The sequence below is a fragment of the Pan troglodytes genome, chromosome 19 (genome assembly GCF_028858775.2).
Source record: "Pan troglodytes isolate AG18354 chromosome 19, NHGRI_mPanTro3-v2.0_pri, whole genome shotgun sequence".
Classification (NCBI taxonomy): domain Eukaryota; kingdom Metazoa; phylum Chordata; class Mammalia; order Primates; family Hominidae; genus Pan; species Pan troglodytes.
In genome coordinates, this window is record NC_072417.2 from 24,462,616 (window position 1) to 24,489,537 (window position 26,922).

A 26,922-nucleotide genomic window follows, 5' to 3' on the forward strand; every position below is an offset into this window, starting at 1 on the left:
CAAACGATAGAATAAATAACCCATTGGCCAGGCTTCACTCCAAGTCTCCCTGCCTTCATGAGTGATGTCTAATTGGAGAAGGCTAAAATGGCAAGGCCGGTGCTACAGATGCCTTGCAGGGAGACAGCAGGGTCAGGGAAGTAAGGTTACAGTAAGAATGTGCCCAGTCGGGATTCCTCCCCTGGGACCGTCCTAGAGCTTCTCTATCTGCTGTCTACCCTGGACCTTTGAGAGCAAAGGGATATATCTCAGGTTGGGCTGGGAAATTCCATGCTTAGCAGATCCTCCTTATACTTGAGAAGGACCAATATGAGAACTCTGCAATCCGACAGTCCCCCTGTGTGTCCCTCTATCCTGACACCAATCACACAGCACTGGAATCCTCCAAGACTCTCTCTGTCCCCTAGATTGTTTACTGCTTGAGAGCAAGAACCTGGTTTGCCTTGTTCACTCCACTCTATGCCCAGTGCCCAGACAAGGACTTGCAGAGGGCAGTACTCAAGGAATGCTGGCCATGTGAACAAATGAGCAAATGGATAAAAGAATGAGAGAAAGCAGGGTGCAGAGAACACATTCAGGCCACAAAACACTCTTCAAAGGACATTTCTTCAGCAACTACCATGTGTTCATGAGCAGACACTGTGTCAGTGGGACCATGCCTTCCAGTAGGAAGGTAACTAGTTGGGCTCCTTCTCCCGGTCCCCTTTGGATGATGAAGCACCTTCACATCTGGTATTTCATGGGTTATTCACAATCACCTTGATAGGCTGGGAGAGAAGAGGAAATAAACCAAGCAAAATGTCTTTAAACAGATTCATTAGGGACCTTCCTGCCTCTGTCAGGGAAGCTATTAGGGCAGAGAATCCCCTTCCCACTTGGTGCCAGTAGAGTCCCACAACAGGGATTATATTTCCCACTTTGCAGACTAAAAACAAAACAAACTGCCGGGCGCAGTGGCTCATGCCTGTAATCCCAGCACTTTGGGAGGCTGAGGCGGGCGGATCACCTGAGGTTGGGAGTTCGAGACCAGCCTGACTAACATGGAGAAACCCCGTCTCTACTAAAAATACAAAATTAGCCAGGTGTGGTGGCACATGCCTGTAATCCCAGCTACTAGGGAGGCTGAGGCAGGAGAATCGCTTGAACCTGGGAGGCAGAGGTTGCAGTGAGCCGAGTTTGCGCCATTGCACTCCAGCCTGGGCGACAGAGCAAGACCCCATCTCAAAAAAAAAAAAAAAGTGAAAAATCTCCGTGTGTCTCTATGTGTTGAAATGTTTGTCTCAAGATTTAAAATGCTGTAATATTTAATGATGATCTATGTACCAAAACAGTTTGGAACTTTCAAATGGTGATATAAAAAGTAGATGGACAACTATGCAATTATCAGGAGTGTGTGTTGGCTAGATCAGTGCTTCTCAAACTTACGGACACTCAAAATCATTGGAGAGCTGATTAAAATACAGATTCCAGGAACCTGTCTTCCAAATGTTCTCATTCAATGGGTCTCTGGACTGGCCCAAGAATTTGTCTTTCTAACAAACTCCAGTGTTTTGGTAATGCTACTAGCCTGAGGACCCACACTGAATGACTCTGAGCTAGAAACCTTAGGGAAAATATTACAGCCTTTTTAGGCCATGAAACATTTATGAAAATTTAAATGATAATATAAGACAAAATAATAGTTACCATAATTCTAGTCTTAGTAGAATTGTTTGGTGAACTAGCATTTATAACCTTAAGCAAAATAAACTTTGAGTGTTGTAATCCTTAGTTATTTAGTCCACGAGTCTTTCAAAAAAGACTATCTGAGAATTTCCATATCTTGTGAAGTTGCACCAAAAGCAAATGTCAACATTGTCACTTCAAAATTTCAGGAAGAGAAAAAACATACACAACATTCATGACGGGTTTCATTCAATCCAATTGCAATAAAGAAAATAAAGAGGCCAGGCACAGTGACTCATGCCTGTAATCCCAGCACTTTGGGAGGCCGAGGCGGGCAGATAACGAGGTCGGATCCAGACCATCCTGGCTAACACGGTGAAACCCCATCTCTACTAAAAATACAAAAAATTAGCTGGCGTGGTGGCGGGCGCCTGTAGTCTCAGTTACTCGGGAGGCTGAGGCAGGAGAATGGCGTGAGCCCGGGAGGTGGAGCTTGCAGTGAGCCGAGATTGCTCCACTGCACTCCAGCCTGGGTGACAGAGTGAGACTCCCTCTAAAAAAAAAAAGAAAAGAAAGAAGAAAATGTCAGATAAGTGAGATATCCAAAAAACGTTTTGACCCTCCATTAACCCCAGATGAAAGTGAACTTCTACTTATCAGCTGGGCACAGTGGCTCATGCCTGTAATCCCAGCACTTTAGGAGGCCAAGGCAGGCAGATCACTTGAGGTCAGGAGTTCAAGAACAGCCTGGCCAACATGGCGAAACCCCGTCTCTACAAAAAATACAAAAATTAGCCAGGCGCAGAGGCTGAGGCAGGAGAATCGCTTGAACCCAGAAGGCGAAGACTGCAGTGAGCTGAGATTGTGCCACTGCACTCCAGCCTGGGTGACAAGAGTGAGACTCCATCTCAAAAACTAATAAAATAATAATAACAATAATAATAATAATAGAAAGTGAACTTCTGCTTATAACCTAAATGTGCCAAGTAGTGACCGAAGGAACAATTCAGATGCTGAATGTGCTGAGAAAGTATTATTTCTGCATTAGGACAAGCTTTAGAAATATGACTACTAAATTTTTTAAATAATAAACTTGCAGCAGTAACTAAATCTTTAATAAAATATAAGATTTATTCTTGACTCCGAGATTTTTATTTTATTTTATTTTATTTTTTTGAGACACAGTTTCATTCTGCCGCCAGAGTGCAGTGGTGAGATCTCGGCTCACTGCAACCTCCACGTCCCGGGTTCAAGTGATTCTCATGCCTCAACCTCCTCAGTAGCTGGGATTATAGGCGTGCACCATTGCACCCGGCTAATTTTTGTATTATTAGTAGAAGTGGGCTTTCACTATGTTGACCAGGCTGGTCTCGAACTCCTGACCTCAAGTGATCTGCCCACCTCGGCCTCCCAAAGTGCTGGGATTACAGGCATTAGCCACCGTGCCCAGCTGAGAATTTTATTATGTGGTAATGATATTTTTCTTCAGCCTCAGCCAAATATTGATTTAACATTTGTCCAAAACATCCCTTTGGTGTGCCCCCAATCTACTAATTATTGGGCACTGATTGTCCACCAGCCCTGGTGCTGCATGTTGGCTCAGTTAATCTTCAGGTTTTCTCTTTTTCATTTTCTCATTTTCTTTCTTTCTTTCTTTTTTTTTTTTTTTTTTTTTTGAGACAGGATCTCTGTCACCCAGGCTGGAGTGCAGTGGTGCAATCATGGCTCACTGCAGCCTCAACCTCCTGGGTTCAAGTGTTCCTCCCATCTCAGCCTCCCAAGTAGCTAAGAATACAGGCACACACCGCTACACCCTGGCTAGTTTTTTATTTTTTGTAGAAACAGGGTCTCACTATTTTGCCAGGGAGGGTCTCAAACTCCTGGACTCAAGCAATCCTCCAGCCAAGGTGATGAGATTATAGGTGTGAGCCACCGCGCCTGACGAGATTAATATCCCCATTTTATAAATGATACAACTAAGGATCACAGTGATTAGTCCAAGTTCCCCCAGCTAAGGTGGGGAGTCAGAATTCATACCCAGGGCCTTGCTATGTTGCCCAGGCTGAAGTACAGTGGCTCGAACACAACTCACTGCAGCCTTGACCTTTGTAGCTCAAGCAATCTTCCTGCCTCAGCCTTCTGAGTAGCTGGGACTACAGGCATGCACCACCACACGTGACTAATTTTTGTATTTTTATTTTTTGCAGAGACGGGGTCCCCCTATGTTGCCCAGGCTCCTGCTGATACCTTACTCTACATTCCTAGCCTCTCGGCAGCATCTGCCACACTCTCCTCAATGAGTTGCTTCCCAGCGGCACCCAGATATGCCGTGGTTGCAGTTTAGGCTGTGGCAGCAATGAACAGAGCCTGCCTGAGGACCAGCAATGGCTTCCTGTCACCTGAAGGGAAAAGGAAAGGAAATGTGCATGGTTGCTGAACCTGAACCTGAATCGAGAATTCTGCTCCTTTATCAGGCAGCTAGCTGGAGCATGGCCAAGGGTTTCTGGATTCAGGTGGAGAGGCCTCTAATGAGTCCTGGCACTAATGTGTGAGCCCGGGGCTGGGAGTCACTGAACCTTATGGGGCTTCCTCCCAGTCTGTAGAATGGGGATGATTAAGGGAAGACCGCTTGGGCCAGGGATCACGGTGAGGATCACAGTGAGCAGAAGTGAGATTCTGATATTCTTTGGATACTCACACTGGGGCAGGGAGTGGGGGTGGGAAGGGAAGTACAGCATTTTTATTTCTTCCTATCCTGGGGTTATATATGACCATCCGGAGAACAAAAATAATGGGCCGGGCGTGGTGGCTCACGCCTGTAATCCCAGCACTTTGGGAGGCCGAGGTGGGTGGATCACCTGAGGTCAGGAGGTCAAGACCAGCCTGGCCAACATGGCGAAACCCTGTCTCTACTAAAAATACAAAAAATTAGGCAGATATGGTGGCGGGCGCCTATAGTCCCAGCTACTTGGGAGGCTGAGGCAGGAGAATCACTTGAACCCGGGAGGTGGAGGTTGCAGTGAGCCGAGATCGCACCACTGCACTCTAGCCTGGGAGACAGAGAGAGACTCCATCTCAAAAAAGAAAGAAAGAAAGAAAGAAGTAAATAATAAATAAATGAAAAATAGAGCCAGATTTTAATACTGGCTGTGCCACTTACTTATGCTCTGAGAGAACTTGGGTCTCAAAGCCTCAGTTTACTCAACTGTAAATTGGTAAAAACACTTATGTTCAGTGGTTTGCTAGTAAATAGTTAACAACTGGCTCTCCAGAAGAAACGCAAATCCTTTCTTTGTAGTGTTCATTGGTTTCCATCATATAAATACTCCCACCATGGCAGCTTTTTTTTTTTTTTTTTTTTTTTTTGAGATGGGGGTCTCACCATGTTGCCCAGGCTAGTCTTGAACTCCTGGGCTCAAGTGATCCTCCCACCTCAGCCTCCTGAGTAGCTGGGATTACAGGTGCGTGCCACAGCACCCAGCTCACCATCGCAGATTTTAAGTTACCAACATGAAGTCAACCAGCTCATAAAATTCCTGAAATTTCAACATTCAGCTCTCAATATCCAAGATGGTTTGAGCTAAGTCCAGCACACCACTGCTTCTGCTTAGAGTTTAAATGAAACCGTGCGTCTAAGTGCCTTGTCTAGGGGGCTGAGGAAAGCGACTGAAGAGTGACAGATTTGAGTAGCTCTGTCCCATGAGTGTCCTCCACCTCCAGATAGCTATGAGCGTGGACCCCGCCTGGCCCTGGGAAGCTCCATTACCGCTTCTAAATTACTCTTAGCCTCTCCATATCCTGAAGTTGTCATTTCCAAGGGCCACATGCTGTGAGTAAAGACCTTGCTTTATCTCCTTTTACCCCTAAGACTGGACACATTGACCACCTTTCTAGTCATCAGTAGAGAAACTACCTTTAAACCACTAAGCTGGCCAGGTGCGGTGGCTCACGCCTGTAATCCCAGCACTTTGGGAGGCCAAGGCGGAGCTCGAGACCAGCCTGGCCAACATGGTGAAACCCCGTCTCTACTGAAAATTTTTAAAAAATTAGCCAGGCGTGCTGGCATACGCCTATAGTCCCAACTACTTGGGAGGCTAAGGCAGGAGAATCGCTTGAACCCAGGAAGTGGAGGTTGCAGTGAGCCGAGATCGAGCAGAGTGAGAGTCCGGCTCAAAAGTGAAACGAAACAAACAAACAAAACCGCTAAGCATTTTTTTTTCTTTCTTTTTTTTTTTTTGAGAGACCATTTCTCTTTGTCGCCTAGGCTGGAGTGCAGTGGCACCATCTGGGCTCACTGCAACCTCTGCCTCCCAGGGTCAAGCGATTCTCCTGCTTCAGCCTCCCCAGTAGCTGGGATTACAGGTGCCCGCCACCACGCCCGGCTAATTTTTGTATTTTTAGTAGAGATGGGGTTTCGCCATGTTGGCCAGGCTGGTCTCAAACTCCTGACCTCAGGTAATCCCCCTGCCTCTGCTTCCCAAAATGCAGGGATTACAGGCATGAGCCACCGCGTCCAGCCCTAAACCACTTAGCTTTGATCCCTTTGTGGGAAAACTCTCCCAGCCACTAAGAGGAAGCTTGCTCAAATCAGCTGTGGGGAGAGGAGAGAAAAGAAAGAGGTGAAAGGCATTAAAATCCATGTGCCAGCCTTCGTGCTGGGTGCCATACAGTGTTACCTCACTTAATTTTCACAGGATCCTCATTTTCAGATCAAACTGAGAGGCAGAGAGCTTAAATAAATGCTCTAATCCCATACACTAGGTGAGCAGGAGATCTGGAATTGACCCAAGGTGCTTCTTTCTCTATACCCACATCTAGAGGGCTGGGGGTGGGGGGAAGAGGAAGAGATAAAGGAAAAAATGATTTCTCAAGAGATTTTGTTCCAACAAAACCTATGATAATATATTCAATCCATCAGAATATACCTTGAGAGTATTTCTGAATAGGACAAAATAGTTCACAGCAAGCCAATAGTTCTTCTGGGAACATCTAAAAAAGCCAGGTAAACTGCAAAAATGATATTTATGAAAGCATCAGAGAGCTGCAGAAGTTCATAAGAGAGACTGACATTACAGGGAAGGGTTCACCTTTCCGAGATGAATGAAGATCTGCAGCTCCTTTTCCCCAGGAGCATTTTCTAACTCTAGATAAGACTCGAGATTGATAATCTGGCTTTGTCCTACACAGAAGGCATTGCTGTTAGGCAGAGAAGCCAGCAGAGCTTCTGACGCTCACACGGGGACTGGAAACACAAAATGGGATACTTGAAGGGTCTCTTTCTCTCACTCTTTCTTTCTCTCTCTCTCTCTCTTTTTTTTTTTCCTAAGAGATAGGCTCTCATTCTTTCACCCCAGCTGGAGTGCAGTGGCTTGATTATAGCTCAGTGCAACCTTGAAGTCCTGGGCTCAAGCGATCCTCCCACCTTAGCCTCTCGAGTGGCTGGGTCCCATAGGCATGCATCACCACACCTGGCTAATTATTTTTACTTTTTGTAGAGACAGGGTTTCGCTCTGTTGCCCAGGCTGGTCTCGAACTCCTGGGTTCAAGCGATCCTCTCACTTCAGCCTTCCAAAGTGCTAGGACTACCAGCTGGTGCCACCACAACCAGCTAATTAAAAAAAAATTTTTTTTAGAGACAGAATCTCACTATGTTGCCCAGCTGGTCTTGAACTCCTGGGCTCAAGTGATCCTCCCACCTCAGCCTCCCAAAGTGCTGGGATTACAGGCATGAACCACCAAGACCCATCCAGGGGTCTTAAATAGGTAGCCAGATTCCCTCTCATAACATCTGCTGAAGTCTGAAGCTATGCAGGGAGGAAAACTAAAGAGAGAAACTGACAAGTCTCTGAACAGCAGAGTGGAAATTCTTATGCTTCTCTTGGTGTTGAGGACACAGTCGGCCATGCCCTCAACCGTAAGCTGAGTAGGGTCACAACCTAGGAATGGACTCAAACAGAGATGAACTGAACCTCACCAAATATGTAATACAGCCTGGACTCATTGGAGTTCCTGACTGGATTAAGGGGATTAACCACACTTTGTGTCTTGCAGAGGACTGTGTAAACTGTCTCTGGTGGAAAATAAATATTTTATGGAGCCTCAGTAGTGCTTTTGTGTGTATTTTACCAACATTCAGTCAAAAATCGCAATGTGAAAAGACAAAAATATATGACTGATAAATAGAAAACATAAGATGTGGATCCACAGATGATATAGACATCAGAGTTAGATGACAAGGACTTCTAAATAATTATCATTAATATATTCAGAAAATAGAGGAAAAGATGCACATAATATGGAGAATTTCAACAGAGAATTAGAATCTTAAAAAAAATGGTTTTTTGATAACAAAAAAATCCACAAATGGACACTGAAAAATAGGGTACCTGAAATTAAGAAATCAATGGATAAGGCTGGGCGCCATGGCTCATGCCTGTAAGCCCAGCACTTTGGGAGGCTGAGGTGGGCTGATCACCTGAAGTTGGGAGTTCAAGACCAGCCTGGCCAACATGGTGAAACCCCGTCTCTACTAAAAATATAAAAATTAGCTGGGCATGGTGGCGGGTGCCTGTAATCCCAGATACTGAGGCATGAGAATCACTTGAACCCAGGAGGCGGAGGTTGCAGTGAGCTGAGATTGTGCCACTGCACTCCAGCCTGAGAGAAAGAGCGAAACTCCATCTCAAAAAAAAAAAGAAAAAGAAAAGAAAGAAAAAAATAAATGGATGAGTTCAACAGGTTGGCTATAGCAGAAGACAGGATAAAGTGTACTAGAATATAGGTCAATATCTCTTTTGGGAAGGAACAAGGTAATTGGAGAAAAATATTCCTAAACACCTCCCCACTCCCCACACACTGTCTTCTTCTCTCTGCCCTATAATTTACATGATTTTTTTTTTAGGAATAGTTGCAGCAGCTATTGTTGTTATGTTTATGTTGAAATAATTTTAGGTTTACAAAAGAGTTGTAAAGATAGTAGACAGAGTGCCTGTAACACTTTACCCAGTTTCTCCTAGGTGATAAATTTTTAAAAATAGGTATTGTATTCTTCTCTTTTTTTTTTTTTTTTTTTTTTGAGATGGATATTTGCTCTTGTTGCCCAGGCTGGAGTGCAATGGTGCAATCTAGGCTCACTGCAACCTCCACCTCCCTGGTTCAAGCAATTCTCCTGCCTCAGCCTCTCTATTAGCTGGGATTACAGGCACCCGCCACCACGCCCAGCTAATTTTTTGTATTTTTAGTAGAGATGCGGTTTCACTACATTGGCCAGGCTGGTCTCAAACTCCTGACCTCAGGTGATCCACCCATCTCAGCCTCCCAAAGTGCTCGGATTACAAGCATGAGCCACCGCACCCAACTCAAGTATTGTATTCTTGGGCAAGTCAAATGATTCTGGGTTTTTATTTTCTCATATGTGAAAATTTTTATTTCTCATATGTGATCCAATTTTAAAATTGGATCATATTCTGTAAGATCTCTTCCAACTCTAACATTCTATGAATCTAAATCTTGGATATGTTCTAGTGGTCCCCAAAAGATGATGATTAATAGCTTTTGTGGCCGGGTGCGGTGGCTCACGCCTGTAATCCCAGCACTTTGGGAGGCCAAGGTGGGCGGATCACAAGGTCAGGAGATTGAGACCGTCCTGGCTAACATGGTGAAACCCCGTCTCCACTAAAACATACAAAAAAAAATTAGCCGGGCGTGGTGTGGGCGCCTGTAGTCCCAGCTGCCTGGGAGGCTGAGGCAGAAGAATGGCATGAACCTGGGAGGCGGAGCTTGCAGTGGACCGAAATCGCGCCACTGCACTCCAGCCTGGGCGAGAGTGAGACTCCGTCTCAAAAAAAAAAAAAAAAAAGCTTTTGTGTATTGAGCTATTACTACGTGTTCATCACTACATATATTAACTGTCACTTAATATTCACAAAACTGGAATTGTGAGGTAGGTTATATTATGATGTCCATTTTACAGATGGAGAAACTGTGCTACACAGAAGTTATGTGACTTGCTGAAAGTTCTATAGCTTTTTGTTTTGTTTTGTTTTGAGATGGAGTCTTGCTCTGTCGCCCAGGCTGGAGTGCAGTGGCATGATCTCGGCTCACTGCAACCTCCGCCTCCTGGGTTCAAGCAATTGTCCTGCCTCAGCCTCCCAAGTAGCTGGAATTACAGGCACCTGCCACCACACCCAGCTAATTTTTGTATTTTTAGTAGAGACAGGGTTTCACCATCTTGGCCAGGTTGGTCTCGAACTCCTGACCTCGTGATCCACCTGCCTCGGCCTCCCAAAGTGCTGGGATTACTGGCATGAGCCACCGCGCCAGGCCAGTTCTACAGCTTTCTAATACTGCAGACAAGGAAGTGGATTAACTCTGTTGCTCAATTTTAATGAGTATCTGGGGAAGGTAAGGAAAGAGATTAAAGAAAGGAAAGAAGAGGAGGAACTGGGGTAGTCACAGTGTGGGAGGAGGGGCCCTTATTTTAGAGTAGCAGCTTTATTTAAAGCTCCAAATCTGCCACATCTTAGCTTTGTGACTTCAGGCAATTCACTTAAATTCTCTAAACTTCAGTTTCTACATTGCCCAAATGGAAAAAATCCTATAATAATAGCTAGCACACATAGTGTCTACTATGTGCCTGGCATTGTTCTAAGCCTCTTATTCATTCATTGCACAAATATTTATTGCAAACCTCCCTGTGTCGGGCAGTGTCTTAAAAAACAAAGATCCCTCTTTATTATAGCTTTTGCTCTAATTTGGGGAGATAATAAACAGATTAAAAAATATTAACCTTATAAAAACTGTACTATTGGCCAGGCATGGTGGCTCACGCCTGTAATCCCAGCACTTTGGGAGGCCGAGGTGGGTGGATCACGGGGTCAGGAGTTTGAGACCAGCCTGGCCAACATGGTGAAACCCTGTCTCTACTAAAAATATAAAATTAGCCAGGCGTGGTGGCGGGCACCTGTAACCCCAGCTACTTGGGAGGCTAAGGCAGGAGAATTGCTTGAACCCAGGAGACGGAGTTTGCAGTGAGCCGACATGGTGCCATTGCATTCCAGCCTGGGCAACAGAGTGAGACTCTGTCTCAAAAAATAAAAACAAAAACAAAACAAAACAAAAACTGTACTATTAGTATGTCCATTTTATGTATTTACTTATTTACTTTTTTGAGACGGAGTCTCACTCTGTCACCCAGGCTGGAGTGTAGTGGCTCACTGCAACCTCTGCCTTCTGGGTTCAGGCGATTCTCTTGCCTCAGCCTCCCAAGTAGCTGGGATTACAGGCGCACACCACCATGCCCAGCTAATTTTTTGCATTAGAGACGAGGTTTCACCATGTTAGCCAGGCTGGTCTTGAACCCCTGACTTCAGCTGATCTGCCTGCCTTAGCCTCCCAAATTGTTGGGATTACAGACATGGGCCACCGTGCCTAGCCAGTACCTCCATTTTGAAAATGAGAAAACTGGGCCAGGCACAGTAGCTCATGCCTGTAATCCCAGGACGTTGGGAGGCCGAGGCAGGTAGATCACGAGGTCAGGAGTTTGAGACCAGCCTGGTGAAGATGGTGAAACTCCGTCTCTATCAAAAATACAAAAATTAGGCAGGCGCAGTGACGGGCGCCTGTAATCCCAGCTACTTGGGAGGCTGAGGCAGCAGGATGGCTTGAGGCCAAAAGTTCAAGACCAGTCTGGACAATGTAGTGAGACTCCATCTCTACAAAAATAATTACTGGCCAGGCGGGTGGCTCACGCCTGTAATCCCAACACTTTGGGAGGCTGAGGCGGGTGGATCACGAGGTCAAGAGATCAAGACCATCCTGTCCAATATGGTGAAACCCCTGTCTCTACTAAAAATACAAAAAAATTAGCTGGGTGTGGTGGTGTGTGCCTGTAGTCCTAGCTACTTGGAAGGCTGAGGCAGGAGAATCGCTTGAACCCAAGAGGCAGAAGTTTTCAGTGAGCCGAGATCGCCTCACTGCACTCCAGCCTGGTGAAAGAGCAAGATTTTCTGTCTCAAAACAAACAAACAAACAAAACAAACAAACAAAAAAAAACACCACCACTATTATTAGGCCAGCGCAGTGGCTCACGCCTGTAATCCCAGCACTGGGAGGCTGAGGCGGGCGGACCACAAGGTCAGGAGGTCGAGACTATCCTGGCTAACACAGTGAAACCCCATCTGTACTGAAAATACAAAAAATTAGCCGGCCGGTGGTGGTGGGCGCCTGTAGTCCCAGCTACTCAGGAGGCTGAGGCAGGTGAATGGCGTGAACCCAGGAGGCGGAGCTTGCAGTGAGCCGAGATCGCACCACTGCACTCCAGGCTGGGAGACAGCGAGACTCTGTCTCAAAAAAACAAAACAAAACAAAACAAAAAAACAGGCTAAGGGATTTTGCTCAAAGTCCCACAGCCAGTAGGCAACAAAAACAGATTCAAAGTCAGGCAGGTTCGGCTCCAGAAGCCACACACTGGACCTCCAGGCTGTTCTGCCTTCCAGTAACTCCCTCACAAAGTTCTCATGAGCATCAAATGAGAGAAAGTGTATCAAAGCACTTTGTAAGCCACAAAGCACTGTGCACAAATTAGAGCTGATAATGTGGCTGGACAGGACCTGCTGAGACGGTGACTGTGCGGAAAGCCACCCTCAGTCTCCTACCCTCACCACCAAGCCCGGCGTCCCTCTCTCTGCTGCCCCTCAGCTCTGAGGTTACCCAGGATGCTCCTGATGTGAGTTTTGGGGGCTGGGAGAAGTGCAAAATAATGCATTCAGCTCCTTTCCTGGTGGCTCAGATGCCTCTCAGAGACAGCCTGGAATGCTAACTCGCTCTTCAGCCGTATTTTTATTTTGGGCTCATCATCTGGTAGGGAAGACAAGCCCTGTAGGCAGAGTGGTGACTAAGGCTGGTGATTCACACGCCCTGCCGGCCTCCTGTGTGCAGCAGCAACCCTCAGCGGGGAGACTGCAGAACGTGTCCCTGCCCGCCTGCAGTGGGGACGAGGGCTGAGAGCTGGGGAAGCTAGGACTTCCCTTCAGACAGAGCAGATGGTTGCCGCTTAATGAAGACGCGCTATGGTCACACACAGCAACCCCCTACACACACATACACACGCGCACATGCAAGAAACAGGCTCCTGCCTCAAAAAGGGCCTTGTCAGGCCCTTAGAAGAGGGCACTTGATAGTTATTTGTTGACTGAATCAGTGGATAGATGGAAGGGTAATTAGCAGCTCATATTTGCACAGCACTTTCCAGTTTACAAAGCATTATCACATAAATGAGCTCATGTAATCCTCCCAACAGAATGGTGAGGTGAGTGTCACCATTATCCTAATTATATAGATGACAAAACTGAGGCTCAGAGAACTGATGTCAATTGTTCACAGCAGATCCAGGCATTTACTGAATGAATGAATGAGGTGGTAAGCCAGGGTCTGAAATCACATTGTCTTCTCCAAATTCCATATTCTCTACCATGGCTGCTGCTGCTGTCTTTATGAAGAGTTAAACAGAGTCTCCTCTCAGTAACTGATGTTGGAGGTAGTTGTAAGTACAAGACTGTACAGAAATCACTCCCAGAGCCCCAACATCACCTTCTTTCCATGGACGGAGTGACCTGTTCTCCTCCAAGCCTGCCAAGCCTTTCCTCTCACAACCATCCCAGCCCACTTGTAACACATCTCCTTACAAGCCCATGCCCCGTATACTGTGAGCCCCAGGAGGAGCACTGGGCCTTATTCATCTGTGTCCCCAGTGTCTGGCATCACCCAGGTACTGAATGAATGAATGAGGTATGTGGCAGATTATCTTTTCCTATGTTCTCCAAAACAAGGAAACAGCAATAGCTTGACCCCCAAGATTCTGCCCAGTGGCTTGGTATCAAGGGAATGTACTGGGCCAGTTTTGAAAATCCATAATCTCTCCCTCTCTCATTGCCTCTCTCTCTCAGAAGGCTTGCCAATGCTCAGAAGGAGGCTAAATATCAACAGGGTTATCCCAACCCCCAGAGAGCAAAAGGGGACAAGCACATCTCAGCTGCTGTGCCCCAGGCAGCCCCAAAGAGGAGCTAAATTTTCTTTCTCCCTCTAAAAGGGCCTACATAGCAATGCTTCCACCCACATCTTGGCTCTCCCACACCCCGCTTTTCTGCCTCCCTGCAGACAGCCCGCTCTGCCACACTCCCACCCAGCCCTCTGCTATCAGAGCTCTGAACACCCAAAAAGGAAAAACGATTTGTGCTGAGCGCGAAGACAGAGCCAGGGAGGAAGGGAAGGGCTGCTCGCTGCCAGCTGACGTTCTGCAGACTGAGCTGCCTGTGTCTGTGCCAAGGGTGTGGCCACCGGCAAATTCTGAGAGAGATGAGGGAAGGGGAGAGAGAAAAATGTACTGATTTCCACAGCACATCTTGAGTCCTATCTTAAACTGTACTGAATTGACTGTCCCATGAGAGAGAATGAGATCAAAGGCCCATAGATGATAGAGAACTACCAGCCATACATTCACTCAACAAACATTTACTGGGCACACTACATGCCAGGCAAAACATGCAGTGCAAGGAATGCAGATGTGAAAGACAGCACACCTGTCCTGGAATATCTCACATTTGAGTGGGAGAGACACACAAGGAAACAGGAAACTGTAATACAGCGTAATCAGTACTGAAGAAGAGACAAGCACTGGACACAGTGAGAGGCCAGAGGAGGGGGAGCTCACTCAGACTCAGGAGCAGAGGGGCAGTCAGAGAGTCTGCCTGGAGGAGGTGACATCTAACACACTGAATCGTGAGGAATGAGGAGGAATTAGATTGGTATAAATGGGAGGAAAGGCATTCCTAGGCAGCAGAAGTAGCTTGTGCAAAGGCATGGGGATGGAAGTGCATAGGCCAGCAAGTACTGGGATTTGGTGTGGCAGAGTGAGGGGTTAAGGCTCTTGTCAGAGAAGCTAAGGATTTTGGATGTTATTTTAAAAACAGCTAGAGTATCATCAAAAGGCTTGGAGGGTGTGTGACTGATCAGATTTGCATTTTGGAAAATGAGTCTGGCAACTAAGTAAAGAATGGATTCCCAGAATATGAGATGGGGGAGAAAGGGAGCAAAAGGAAGCTAGGGAAGTAACCCAGTGAGAAATGGTGAGGACCTGAATTTAGGGCAGCTCCCATTGGAAAGAAAAGGAAAACACAGATCTGCAAGGCATTTAAGAAGTAGAATTACTGGACATGGTGACCAGCATGGGGGGCACAGGCAGGGAAAAAGAGCTGATGCCCATGTTCTGACTTGGGTGTTGAGTGGGTCAGGTGAGAGTGCCATGAGTAGAGATGGGGAATCTGGGCAGAGGAGAAGGTTTAGTGGGAAAACAGATGAGTCCTGTGTGGAGTCCCTTCAGTTGGAGGCATCTGCAGACATCTAGGGGGAGAGAGTCAGCAGCAGGGTAAAGGAAAGTTGTGGGGCAAGAGGAGAGCTGGACCAGAGAGTCAAAGTAGCTTCTGTGGTTAAAAGCACGGGTGTGGAGGAGATCGCCTAAGAAAAATGTGCACATCAAGAGTGTGTGAACTCCATCTTCCTGTCCCCAGGCATGATGGGCTGAGATAATACAAGTGAAAGTGCTTAGCCTGATACATGGGTCAGAATGGATGCTCAATAAATTTTACTTGAGAGAGAGTAGGTCAAGAATCATGAATAGGCTGGGTGCATTGGCTCATGCCTGTAGTACCAGCACCTTGGAAGACCAAGGCAGTAGGATCACTTGAGCTCAGGAGCTCAAGACCAGCCTGAGCAACATAGCAAGGCCTCATCTCTACTAAAAAATTCTTTTATTTATTTATTTATTTATTTATTTATTTATTTATTTATTTATTTTTTGAGACAGAGTCTCGCTCTGTCGCCCAGGCTGGAGTGCAATGGTGCGATCTCTGTTCACTGCAAGCTCCGCCTCCCAGGTTCACGCCATTCTCCTGCCTCAGCCTCCCCAGCAGCTGGGACTACAGGCACATGCCGCCACGCCTGGCTAATTTTTGTATTTTTAGTAGAGATGGGGTTTCACTGTGTTAGCCAGGATGGTCTCAATCTCCTGACCTTGTGGTCCGCCCACCTTGGCCTCCCAAAGTGCTGGGATTACAGGCATGAGCCACCACGCCCGGCCAAAAAAAAAAAAAAATTCCTTTAAATAGCTGGGCATGGTGGCGTACACCTGTAGTCCCAGTTGCTCAGGAGGCTAAGGTGAGTGGATCACTTGAGCCTGGGAGATCAAGGCTGCAGTGAGCTATAATCACACCACTGCACTCCAGCATAGGCGACATAATGAGATCCTGTCTCAAAAATAAAATTTTTAAAAATCACAAATAATCATTTAGTCTAATGTTTTGCTTCCAAACATAATTGGGAAGTCCTTCTAATGTGTGTCTTGAATCCTCCTTTCATAATTCTTGCCTTTCCAGTCCTCAAGTCCTGATTGCCTTGCTCGCTATTTGCACCAGTGGCTTACTCTCTGTCCCTGCCTCCTACACTCTCCACCGTCAGATATTTTCAAGCTGTTTTATTTTCAGACAGTCTTCGTCATTGCCATCAGCTACCTATTTGAGGTATTCTCATCAAATATTGTATTTGTGTAGCTAAACCATAACTTTCTGTAGAGGAAAGCAATGGCACAAATAATCCAAAAATGACACATTTAAGTGACTTCTAATTGGCTTGGGAAGTTGTTTTGGTCCTTGCATCTGAATGTACGTACATTAGATATTCCAAAAATCGAATTCAGGGAAAATGGCCATAGTAGCGGGGAAATGATGCAAGAAGAAGTTGCCTAGAAACTTCCTAATTGTTTCATGCCACTCTCTTCAACAAGGCACCAAGCCTTCCATGCATCCGTCATTTTCTCTACCCATCCATTCCATCTATCCATTCTCCAACCCATCCATTCATCTATCCATCCATCTCTTCATCCACCTATCCTCCAAATCCATCCAACTGTCCACCTATCCATCCATCCATCTATCTAAAAATATCTTTGAGTGCCTACTCTATGCCAGACACTGCACTAGGTGCTGAGGGATACGAAAACAAATGGGACTTGGAACCAAGAAACTTCCAGTCTGAATAGAAAGACCCAAGATTAAAAATAACTCTACCCGATAAGTACTCTAAAAGAAGAATTAGAAAAGAGAACACAACTCTTTCTGGAAGAACCAAGGAAGGCTTCATAAAAGGGGGTCTTGAAGGAGAAGAGAGATTTGGCGATGGACAGTTTTACTTCTCACAGAGATACGGGACAGAGAAGCAATATTCACCACCCCAATGCAGGTCACTCCTGGGCATGATAATCTATCTATGGGACTTCAAACTACCACATCTCTTATGGGCTCAGTATCTTCATCAGTAGATCAGAGGGATTGTATCACTAGTTTTCAAACCATGCTCTGTTGAACCTAGGGCAACGAACTGTCCTGGTTTGCCCAGGTTCCAGATATTTCTCAGGATGCAGGACTTTCAGTGCTAAAACTAGACAAATTGAGCCAGCTGGGACTGGTATGCTGCATTGGCCACTCAGAAGAAATATAAATAAATAAAGCCAGACAAACTGGGATGAGTTGGTCAATCTAACTGAACCTTATAGCTATCATAGGGAGGCCACCAAGGCAAGGGGTAGGAGAGGCAAGATTTAGGGAGGAGGCCAGTCCAATGGGGCTCAGAGCCCCCAGTTCCACTTTAACTGGATCAGTTGTGACGTGTTTTACACATTGAGCTTCCAGGTTAGATGTTTGTTTGTTTGTTTTGAGATGGAATCTCACTTTGTTGCCCAGGCTGGAGTGCAGTGGTGCAATCTCAGCTCACTGCAACCTCCACCTCCCAGGTTCAAGTGATACACCTGCCTCAGCCTCCCAAGTAGCTGAGATCACACCCGGCTAACTTTTTTGTATTTTTGGTAGAGACGGGGTTTCACCATGTTGGCCATGCTGGTCTCCCACTCCTGGCCTCAAGTGATCCACCCACCTTGGCCTCCCAAAGTGCTGGCATTATAGGCGTGAGCCATTGCACCTGGCCCCTGTTACCCCTTTTTTTTTTTTTTTTGAGATGGGATTTCACTCTTGTTGCCCAGGCTGGAGTGCAGTGGCATGATCTTGGCTCACTGTAACTTCCACCTCCTGGGCTCAAGTGATTCTCCTGCCTCAGCCTCCGGAGTAGCTGGGATTACAGGCATGCACCACCACGCCCAGCTAATTTTGTATTTTTAGTAGAGATGGGGTTTCTCCATGTTGGTCATGCTGGTCTCGAACTCCTAACCTCAGGTGATCCACCCACCTCGGCCTCCCAAAGTGCTGGGATTACAGGCGTGAGCCACAGCCCCTGGTCCTGTTACTTTTTTAAAGAATTTGAAAGCCATTGGACTAAATGTTCCCTAGTGGTTGTGTTTGTTTGTTTGAGACAGAGTCTCGCTCTGTTGCCCAAGCTGGAGTGCAGTGGGGCGATCTTGGCTCACTGCAACCTCCATCTCCCCGGTTCAAGTGATTCTTCTGATTAAAATAGTATGTCAGGCCAGGCGCAGTGGCTCATGCCTATAATCCCAGCATTTTGGGAGGCCAAGGTGGGTAGATCACCTGTCAGGAGTTCGAGACCAGCTTGGCCAACATGGCAGAACCCTGTCTCTCCTAAAAATACAAAAAGTAGCCGGGAGTGGAGATGCACGCCTGTACTCCCAGCCACTCGGGAGGCTGAGGCAGAGGAATTGCTTGAACCTGGGAGGCAGAGGTTGCAGTGAACTGAGATGGTGCCACCGCACTCCAGCCTGGGTGACAGATCGAGACTCCATCTCAAAAAAAAAAAAGTATGTCAGGGGCTGGGCATGATGACTCATGCCTCTAATCCCAGCGTTTTGGGAGGCCAAGACAGGAGGATCACTTGAGGCCAGAAGTTCAAGACCAGCCTGGGTGATATAGCAAGATCCCATCTCTACAAAAAATATAAAAATTAGCCAGGCATGGTGGTACATGCTTGTAGTCCTAGCTATTCAGGAGGCTGAGGTGGGAGGATAGCTTGAGCCCAAGAGGTTGAGGCTGCAGTGAGCTATGATCACAACCCAGCACACCAGCCTGGGTGACAGACCAAGACCCTGTCTCTAAAAAAAAAAAAAAAAAATCATATGTCAGTGGAGAGCTGATTGCCTTATTTCTCTCTCTCTTTTCCATCATTCTGATTTCTATTTTTTTCCTTTATCTGGTAAGAGGGAGAAAGAACTATAAGATAGAAATAAACATTTTAGCTCAAAAGTCTTCCTTTCTATAGAATTTTCAGAAGCTCTAAAATAAATAAGAAAGTACTAAACATGAAACGTGGTCAAGTTTTAAAATCCATAACATCCAGACCAACCTGCAGGAAGGCAGCCTTCATTTTATACCTTTCTCACTCTCCACTTGTTCTAAAATTATATCACTGACTGTAAGTGGGGCGACAAGTTTTTTTTTTAGACGGTGTCTCGCTCTGTCGCCTGGGCTGGAGTGCAGTGGCGTGATCTCGGCTCACTGCAAGCTCCGCCTCCCGGGTTCACACCATTCTCCTGCCTCAGCCTCCCGAGTAGCTGGGACTACAGGCGCCCGCCACCATGCCCAGCTAATTTTTTGTATTTTTAGTAGAGATGGGGTTTCACCGTGTTAGCCAGGATGGTCTCAATCTCCTAACCTCGTGATCCACCCACCTCGGCCTCCCAAAGTGCTGGGATTACAGGCGTGAGCCACCGTTCCCCGGCCAAGCTGGGGGACAATTAACTAGCCTCAAGAACCTCCTCTTGCTTCAGGATGGGGCAGAGTGCTGAGAGCGGACCAGGGGAAGGAGTTGGAAACAACATCCCAGCTCCCCCTCCCACCCTAGATCCCTTTGGCGGCTCTAATTGAGGCCTGTCACAAAGAGAGAAGGCAGCTGCAAATTGCATTCATCAACAAATTACAGCCAATTAGAGCCCCAGTCCCAGCCTACTGGGGGTGACATGAGGCCAGTCAAAATCCCTTCTGATTCAGCGATGCCAAAGGTTTTGGGCTGCCAGCGTCACTTTCTGCAATCCAGACCCGGAACTTTATCCTGGGCCTGCACCCTGCCTTCCGAAAATCCCTCAGGGAAGATGGGGGCTTCCCCCAACCCTCAAGAAGTCTCCAGGGTGCTTCTCTCAGCCATCACTGAAGTTCACCTAGTGATCTAGGCCCAATCTCTGCTGCTATGCTGCTTTGTTGTTAAGTTATAGACATGTTGGTTTTATTCAAAAGAATAAAATGCTTGACAAACTGAAAAATATGGAATGCTTCATCAATTTGCGTATCATTCTTATGCAGGGGCCATGCTAATCCTCTCTGTATCATTCCAATTTTAGTATATGTGTTGCTGAAGCCAGTATGTGCTACTGCTGTGCTTTAAGCTGAGTTTTCTCCAGATTTGGTCCTTGGGGGAACTGATTTGCTGGCACTTCAAGGGCCTGCTGAGAACTCTTTGCTTGCTGGCTTTGGGCCAGCTTAGCTCTGCCATCCTTCTGCCCATCCTGACAACATTGGGCCAAAGCTAGGGTGAGGTCAACATGAAACCTGTGGAGGTGTAATGGAAGTGTCACCTCCCAGAAGGGCAGGTATGTGGCCACCCATACCTGTCCACAGCTGCTTCTTCACTCCCCTCCCTGGAGCCAGCAGCTCTGGTTTCAACAGTGCGAGGGTGTGTGTGTGTGTTTGTGTGTGTGTTCGCATGCATGTGCATGTGCATTTATGAGACACACCACAGGACATCTACATGCTAGGGACAGAAAGATGGGGAGGGCATGACGCTGGATTTTCTCTGTTTGATCTCGAGTGTAAAAGAGCAGCCAAATGCCCTCAAAGAATGTTCTTTTTCTCCCTCTCTTGCTTTTCTCCCCAGGACTCTGGCACTTCTACAAATAGAGCTGTGCCAGAAGAAAAGGAAGTTTCAGCACTCAGTCCATCCACACCCCCCACCCCCTGAAATAATAATCTCTTCCTCTCTCCCAGCCCCTGTTTGAATTGGGGAGGGGGAGGGAAAGGAGGCGTCTTTTCTGTTCTGAAGTTTCTAAGGAAGCCAGTACAGACGCACCCTTCCCCTTCCAGGGAATGTATCCTGTGATGTTTAAGTAGGAGTCAAGCCTTGAGAATGAATTTCTCTTGAACTGTCCTTTCTCCACCACAGGAGATGGGATGGGTACACCCAATAAAGGAGAAAGAGCAAGAGAAGGGATTAGGGTCAGATGTCCCCAAGGATATCAAAGTTTTCTGCCTAAGGGAACAGTGGGGCTCAGATGACCCATAGGCAAGGAAAGAGGTCAAGGAATGACTCAGTAGCCAGAGCCTCCTGGAGGCTCTTGAAGAAACTCAAGGTTTCAACCTGATAAACCTTCTCAAGACAGACAAGGCAGGATCAGAAGTAGGAATCCTGGGCAACATAGTGAGACCCTGTCTCTACAAAAAATAATTAGCTGGGCATGGTGGTGTGCACCTGTGGTCCCAGCTGCTAGAGAGTCTGAGGTGGGAGGATCGATTGAGCCCAAGAGTTCCAGGCTGCAGTGAGCCGTGACCATGCCACTGCACTCCAGCCTGGGCAACAGAGTGAGACGCTGTCAAAAAAAAAAAAAAAGAAAGAAAGAAAGAAAGAAAGAAGGAAAGAAAGAGGAAGAAAAAGAAACAGAAAGAGAAACAAGGTGGGACAAGGGCAGATAAGGGTTGAGGCCAGGCTGAGAGTGAGAGTAGAAAGAGGACTGGGTTGCCAAGTGTGGATAACAATCAGGGCTGTGCTTGCTCGGGTCAGCTCACTCTTCTCTTCTCAGGCTACTCCCTGAGTGGATGCCTTGGTGCTCCACCCAGATTCCCGGTGCTGACTGTGAGTTTTGGCTGCCAGTGGCTCTCCGTCTCTGGACTTGCCCTTGGCCTAGAGGGCAGCCAATTAGCTGACTGACAGGGACATAAAAAACTAGCCTCCCTGACTCAGGTGGGATCCTTTCTGTCATACAGTTGTCCACCCAGAGCTTCCCACAGGATCAAGCCAAAACCAGACTCAGCTGTGAAGCACATCCTTGCTTCCCCACTCTGTGCCCCACCCTGCTTCCTTTCCTCCCTTCTCCTGAGAGTTTGCCTCACAATAAACCATGTGCCGCCCTAATCCCCATCTCAGTCTGCACATCAAGGGAACCAGATCTAAGACACTTCTTTGGGTACAAATTGCACCTTAGCTCCAGTGCCTAGGATGCTGTGTCAGCCCCTAGTCAGCCTTCAGTGCACAATAAAGATTTTTAAAAATTTTTTCGGCCGGGCGTGGTAGCTCGCATGTGTAATCCCAGCACTTTGGGAGGCCGAGGTGGGCGGATAATATGAGGTCAGTAGCTCAAGACCAGCCTGGCCAACATGGTGAAACCCCGTCTCTACTAAAAATACAAAAATTAGCCAGGCCTGGTGGCGTGAGCCTGTAATCCCAGCTGCTCAGGAGGCTGAGGCAGGACAATCACTTGAACTCAGGAGGCAGAGGTTGTAGTGAGCCCGGATCGCGCCACTACACTCCAGCCTAGGCGACAGAGCAAGACTCCGTCTTGAAAAAAAAAAAAAAATTCTAGTCTCTCACTATGAAACTACAGTAAATAATGCTAAATACTATTCATATTATATGTGGTTAATTGAAAGAAGGAGTGATTGGTTGAATTAATGCTCTGGATGGGAGATAAGTAGGTGGGGGAATTTATTGTAGGACCACCACCCCATATACACACACACGTTAACCAGATGCCCATGGCTCATCCCAGTACATCCTGTCTACATATAGGCCACCTGCTTATATCTATGCAAAGTCAGGGACAGATAATCCAGTTTGTGGATTATCCAGACCCCCAGCTGGCATGTTCCTTCTCAATATTGCCTCCCTGAACCTTCCCTCTGCTCCAGCACTTTCCCGGGGGTAGAGGGTGGGCAGAGACAGGCAGCAGGGGAGGGCAGGATGATGAAACCTCAGTCTGTCAACACTGTTGCTGCTGCCTCAGCAGTCTGATGAAAGATTAGAAACTATTGGGTAAAATCATGTTAGGAATTTTCTGTGGATTCCAGGTATCTGGGCTCATCACCAAGTAGACAATTAAGAGTTGTTTGTGTGATGAAAACACCTTGAACAAGGCCAGGAAAGTCACCTGCTAAGTAACCAAGTTTGGATCACTGAGAATCATAGTATGATAAGATACCGTCTTAAAATGATTTAAGATATGCAAAGTCCTCTCCTATTCTGAAAGCTTTCTAGGAAAAGAAGTATGTGGATCTTTCAGGTTTTTCAGTCCTTCCTATCAAGAAGGCCTTCCTATAATTTACCTTCCTTCCATACTGTTACAGTTCTGGTCTGTTTCTCTCTCTTTTTTTTTTTTTTTTTTCTCTGAGACAGGGTCTCACTCTGTCACTGAAGCTGGAGTGCAGTTGCAGTGGTTTGAACACAACAACTGCAGCCTCTGCCTCCTAGGCTCAAGCAATCCTCCCTCCTTAGCCTCCTGAGTAGCTGGGACCACAGGAGCCACCATGCATGGCTAATTTTTCTTTTTGTAAAGACAGGATCTTCTTTAGTTGCCCAGGCTGGTCCTGAACTCTGAGTTCAAGCAATCCTCCCGTCTCAGCCTCCCAAAGTGCTGGGATTACAGACATGAACCACTGCGCCTGGCCCTGTTTCTCTTCTGATTTCAGACAAAAAGGAGAACAAGTGTTTCATTCTTTTACTCATAATGCTCCTTCCCCCCAAATATGTGGATGCACTATCTGTAGAAACAGAATGTGAAGCCGGGCACAGTGGCTCACACCTGTAGTCCCAGCACTTTGGGAGGCCAAGGTGGGTGGATTCCGAGGCCAGGAGTTCAAGACCAGCCTGGCCAACATAATGAAACCCCATCTCTACTAAAAATTAGCTGGGCATGGTGGCAGGCACCTGTGATCCCAGCTGCTTGGGAGGCTGAGGCAAGAGAATCACTTGAGCCTCGGAGGCAGAGGTTGCTGTGAGCTGAGATCACGCCACTGCACTCCAGCCTGGGTGACAGAGCAAGACTCCATCTCAAAAGAAAAGAAAAGAAAAGAAAAGAAACAGAAACAGAATGTGAAGAATGTGAGCCACATATGTAATTTTAATATTTCTGATAGCCACATTTTAATGTTAAAAAGAAACAACTGAATCTAATTTTAATCATTTTATTTAACTCATTATATAAAAAGTATCACTTCAACATATGCATAATCAATATAAAAAGTATTAATAAGAAATTCTACATTCTTTTTTCACATGAAGGCTCTGAATCTGTTGTGTATTTTACACGTACAGCATATCTCAGTTCAGACCAGCCACACTCCCCATGTTCAATCACCATGTGTGGCTCATGGATGCCATATTGGACACCACAGGTCTAGAGCTTGGGAGTCCCTTCTTTGACACCTGCCCTACAACCTACTCTTCTGGAGTAGGAGGTAGAGAATGTGAATCTAGATACAGCCTATCCTCAGGTGACAGTGGGAGGAGTAGAAGGACAGGAGTGGTGGACAGAGTCTGAGAGTGTCTCAGGCCAGGTAATTACAGGGAAAGGAGGAACAAAACTGTATCTATTAAACCTCAGACTCAGGCCTTTCCTCCTGAGCAGTAGGTGGAGCCAAAAAGGTGCTCCGAAGCCTACAATGCTCCAGGTCCCTCATTAATCAGAATACTTAATTCTGGCTCCAAGCTGACTTCTTTTCCTTACCTCCTCCAGGAAGCCTTCCCAGATAAATTCTCCAACCTTAACTGATAGAGACCCTGTCTCTAAAAAAATAAAAGAATTAGCTGGGCATGGTGGCACATGCCAGTAGTTCCAGCTACTTGGGAGGTTGAGATGGGAGAATCGCTTGAAACTGGGAGGTCAAGGCTGTGGTGAGCCAGGATTGTATCCCTGCGCTCCAGCCTGGGTGACAGCAAAACTCTGTCTCAAAAACAAGCAAACAAATAAAACAAAAACAAAAAAACAGAGATGAAGAGAGAAAGACTATTAAAGAGCTTCCCATGCCCACCTTGTACTGAGAACCATAGAAAGTGTACTAGAAAAGATCTGCTATTGCCTACTCAATCCCCTCACTTTACAGATGAGTAAACTGAGGCCAAGAGACTAGAAATGGCTTGGTCAAAGTCACAGAAGTTGGTGGCAGAGCCAAGTCTTAACCTGTATGTTGCCTTGTGGGTTACTGTTTGGGGCACTGCAAAGTCAGACTGGTGGCTCTGTTCCTCCCCCATCAGGCTAGGAGAGTTCCAGAGAGTGAGTAAGCAGTTCTGTCTTCTCTCTCCTTAAGGATAAGAGAGGCATCTGGAATGCAAAGCAATGGTAATCTTATAAAAACAAATACAATCAAAAGCACCGAACTTCACTTTCAACAAGCTTTTGAAACCCAGCTGTCCCCCCACCCTCCTCCAAAGGATTTCTCATGAGATTTAACAAATTTAATAGGAGGAGGTAGGGACTGCTAAAGAGATAAGCTCTCCCGCTTGCTCACCTCCCCACCTCCCCACCTCCCCACTCCACTGAGGAGGGGCATAGACCCAGGATTTTCCCAGGAGCCTTAAGTCAAGCCCCAAACACTCCAGAGTGACCAAGATATCTGCTACTTCAGGCTTCTGCTTCCTTTTACAAGAGTCCTTGAGCTATAGCAGTTGGTGGGAGTCTCTACATGGGGGTGGGGTGTCTGTATGGGGGAGGTCCAGGGCTCCACTGCTGCCCAATTCATTCGGGCTGAAGTTTCCTTCTCTGTGTTCCCTTCAGAGCATACACTCTCGGTCTCAGCCTCACTTCCTCCCTAAGCCAAATCCCGGGAATCTATTTCAGGGCTTGTTTCGCCCACTCTGCCTGACGTCTGTGACAAGCTGGGTGCTAGGGAGTCCTCACCATCTGCCCACCTCCGCCACCAGCCAGGCAGTCCCAGGTGGCGCTCAATCCTTAGCCCCGGAAAGTGAGCCCAAGCTTACTCGCTATCCCTGCAAATCCTCTGCTGAGTTGCTGGTGATTTTATTCCTTACCTCCCAAAAAGCACAGGCGCCTTTACTGGCAGCTCTGGTGAAAAAAATTTTAAAAAAATAAAAAATAAATAAGGAGGCCAGGTGCAGTGGCTCGTGCCTGTAATCCCAGCACTTTGGAAGGCCGAGCCGGGCAGATCACCTGAGGTCGGGAGTTCGAGACCAGCCTGACCAACATGGAGAAACCCTGCCTCTACTAAAAATACAAAATTAGCCAGGCATGGTGGCGCATGCCTGTAATCCCAGCTACTCAGGAGGCTGAGGCAGGAGAATCACTTGAACCCAAGAGGTGGAGGTTGTAGTGAGCCGAGATTGCGCCATTGCACTCCAGCCTGGGCAACAAGAGTGAAACTCCGTCTCAAAAAAGAAAAAAAAAAAAAGCAAGAGCACTGTAATGTCTCCTCTACCATATACACACATCTTAGCTTGAAAAAGCCTTGAGATCTGGGAATAGAGGATGAGGAAGCTGGATTTAATTTCCCTCCCACCCAACCTCTACACAAACACATAAACTTTGGCAGTATCTATGACAACTTTAAATACATACACCCTTTGACACAACAATTGCAACTCTAGGAATATATCTTATGGGAAAGCTTCCCCAAGTGTACCAAAAAATATATATGCAAGGAGGACCATGGCTGCGGGCAGACTGTGTCTTCAACAAGTGATTTAATTAATTAATGATGGTATATTCATACAATGGAATCTCATGTGGTCATCAAAAAGAATGAGAAAAATCCAGATGGAAGCCTTCCCTTCTGAAGCCCCTCCTCATGAGGGCAAAGATGGCAGTGGTATAATGGAATAATGGCATGCATGGAATAATGTCCAAGATATAAATGAGAAAAGCAAAACTGTTTGCTTTATATAATTCCATATATGTTCTATAGACATACCTCTTTTGTACACGCAGAGAAAAAAATTCCCAGAAGAATATATAAAAACCTGTTCACAACGGTTAGCTCTAAAGTTGAGATTATAAAGTTTCTTCTTTTTCTTTTTTTTTTAGACAGGACCTTACTTTGTCCCCCAGGCTAGTGTGCAGTGGTGCAATCTTAGCTCACTGCAGCCTCGACCTCCCAGGTTCAAGATATCCTCCTGCCTCAGCCTCCCAAGTAGCTGAAACTACAAGCATGTGCCACCATGTCTGGATAATTTTTGTATTTTTTGTAGAGATGGGGTTTCGCTATGTTGCCCAGGCCGGTCTTGAACTCTTAAGCTCAAGGGATCTACCTGCCT

The 26,922-nt window shown here is 46.6% G+C and overlaps 1 non-coding gene across 1 annotated transcript; it reads right to left on the bottom strand.

The window, feature by feature from the left end:
• Positions 1-19,928: 19,928 nt before the first annotated feature.
• LOC112206229 (U6 spliceosomal RNA) lies at positions 19,929-20,032 on the bottom strand. Its single transcript, XR_002940413.1, has one exon. It is a non-coding gene; the product is annotated as a U6 spliceosomal RNA (small nuclear RNA).
• Positions 20,033-26,922: the final 6,890 nt, after the last annotated feature.